The sequence below is a fragment of the Macrobrachium nipponense genome, chromosome 8, assembly GCF_015104395.2.
Source record: "Macrobrachium nipponense isolate FS-2020 chromosome 8, ASM1510439v2, whole genome shotgun sequence".
Classification (NCBI taxonomy): Eukaryota; Metazoa; Arthropoda; class Malacostraca; order Decapoda; family Palaemonidae; genus Macrobrachium; species Macrobrachium nipponense.
The window spans coordinates 11,261,993-11,264,492 of record NC_087203.1 but is presented as its reverse complement, the minus strand read 5'-3'; the positions used below and the strand labels follow the sequence as shown (position 1 = coordinate 11,264,492).

At 37.8% G+C, this 2,500-nt stretch overlaps 1 protein-coding gene across 1 annotated transcript in view; it reads left to right on the top strand.

Annotated features, from left to right (window-relative positions):
• Nucleotides 1-2,170: 2,170 nt before the first annotated feature.
• The window catches only part of LOC135223212 (protein Star-like), a 31,705-nt gene continuing 31,375 nt past the window's right edge, over nt 2,171-2,500 (top strand). The window contains exon 1 of the mRNA XM_064261712.1: nt 2,171-2,372. The gene's annotated coding sequence lies outside the window, so the exon portion shown is untranslated. The remainder of the gene's footprint in view (nt 2,373-2,500) is intronic.

The following is a 2,500-nucleotide window of genomic DNA, read 5'->3' as shown; positions in this document are numbered from 1 at the left end:
ACTCTTGAAAAATTCCCTTTTTACGTAATCTAAGTCTCCTCGTTTGAGTTGAGTTGAGTTGAATATAAAATTTAGGCCAAAGGCCAAGCACTGGGACGTATGAGGTCATTCAGCACTGAAATGGAAATTGACAGTAAAGGTTTGGAAGGTGTAACAGGAGGAAAACCTCAAAGCAGTTGCACTATGAAACAAGTGTTAGGAGGGGTTGGAAAGTAAGATGAAGAAAGAGTACTCTGTGAAAGGAGGTACAGTAAAAGGAACGAAAGTGGTTGCAGCTAGGGGCCAAAGGCACACTGCAAAGAATCTTAAGTGACACCTACAGTGCACCGCATGAGGTGCACTGACGGTACTCCTTCCCTACGGGGATCGGCTCATGTTGGTTTTGCGTACATTACTTCACCTCAGTGGGCGCCAAATAATTTCATACACTTGAGAAGTGTAAGCGAGACATTAAAGAATAACGTGATATAGCTATACGATGGCAAAGGGTTACAAAAGAGCAAATGACCAAGGTAAGTAATTCCAATTCAGCACACAGGATAAAGTTATACGAAAGTGAAAAGTTTCAGAAGCGCCTCGCGATAAAACTTACAAAAGATATGCATACCATACACAAATTGCAGACTCCCAGAAGAACTGGGAAATCCAGAGGGGGTGACTTTCATACATATTTCACAACAGAACACTCAAGACTCGAGGAAAAACCCAAAGAAAATATTCTCTTAAGCTGCAAATTATTTTATTTGGCAGAAATACGATAAGGATTGAATGTTCAGTTGAAAACTTTAGAAGAAAAAGTATAACCGCAACTTCAAGCGACTTGAAATGAAACGTATACGTGGAAAGGGAAGGTGTTCTTTGTAACGACAAACAAGGATACGAAGATAAGAACAGTTTTATTGAACTCAATTTGCGTCACTTTGTGTATGACGTAGTTTTGATAACCCCACTCCTAATTCTGTGTGACGCAGACATTCGCAATGGTAAAGTCTGCACAGGAAAAGTTAAGAAAAGCATTAAACTGAAACCCTGAAAACAAAATTTCCCCATGAAAGGAAAACGCTGATTAGAATCTTGCGTGAGAGGAAAAACGTTTCTCACAAAAGAAACTACCTGATTTGATATGCAAGCAGTTTAAAACTCTAGCTACATCTAGAAAGGAATGCGAAGGATCAAAGGAAAAAGGTCAATATCAAAATGTGGAAATTTATCAGGGGACACTTGTGGTTTCTTGGTGCATTTAAATTAGGCGTTATCATCATTACTTTAAAAAGTTTAAAAATAAAACAAAAGAAATCAGAAAGAACATGTATATGTGTAGTTCAGATCTACTTCCTTTGGAATAGCAAAGGTAATAAGTATCAATTTGAAAATGGATTGATTAAATAACATATGAACAGTTGCTTTGCGCTGATGTATTCTATTCCTATAAGTAGTACTTGGGACATACCTGACACGTACACACTTCTTTCTGGTTTCATTTATCCTCAAGATGCTGTTACTTTTGCCTCGCACACGTTTACATTTTCAACATCTTCCTCTTGCATAAAGGTACATTCATACTTTTACTGATTCATACAAATTTTCTCATCTCATTCAAAACCTTAGCATCTGCATACGGCAACCATTTCTCTCAAGTACCCAAACATCCCTTGTATTGGCATAACAAGCTTTCACGATAAATAAAACTTAAATGAATACTGTCGTCACTCTGCCTAATGAAATTTGGCTGATGAGACTCACAGCCAAACAATCATTAACGAACAAAATAACGTGCCTGTCCAGTTAATAAATTCATAACATGTTCATTCACCAACATTAAATTACAATACTTCATGCTAAGCAGAACGTAAGAAAGTATGGTAATTAATTCTGAATTATATACTATAAGATGTCTTCATTCGTTACCCCTGGAAGACATTTTCATCAAAGAAAACGACATGTATTCGGATTTCTGAATGACTATTTCTTTCAAGAGATTGATGTACTTTGGTAAAAGGTCCATAAAAATTTAACTACAACAAAACGTTACGGAGTCAGTTGTTTATGTCTATTTAGGATCCCGGGTGCCGAGGAAACCACCCTTTGAAGCATTACCGGAAAACTGCTTAAAAATTCCGAGGGGCAAGAGGAAAAAGCGTCAAATAAACACGTTAGTCAGTCTCTGAAGTCGCAAAGTGGCTACGTGTAGACAAGCCTTCGTTCCTTTTCACTCTCCTTCACACAAAGATGAAAGCATCAACGCTATTCGTACTATCACGGTGGCGTAATAAGTAAGCTTTTATGTACGCAGTGCTCGCGATTTAGATTAGATAAGAACGATGAAGACCAAGAGTTGAAATTGTGGATAAGCTTGAACATTTTCGCACAAGGTAAGAACGCCAGCTGTGATTTCCAGTCACCTTTATGAACTTACGAAAACAAGAAACGAGATGGATCATCTCCATTACTGCGTGTAGGAATTCGTTGTGTGATCTACGTAGACTTAACATGAATCTGG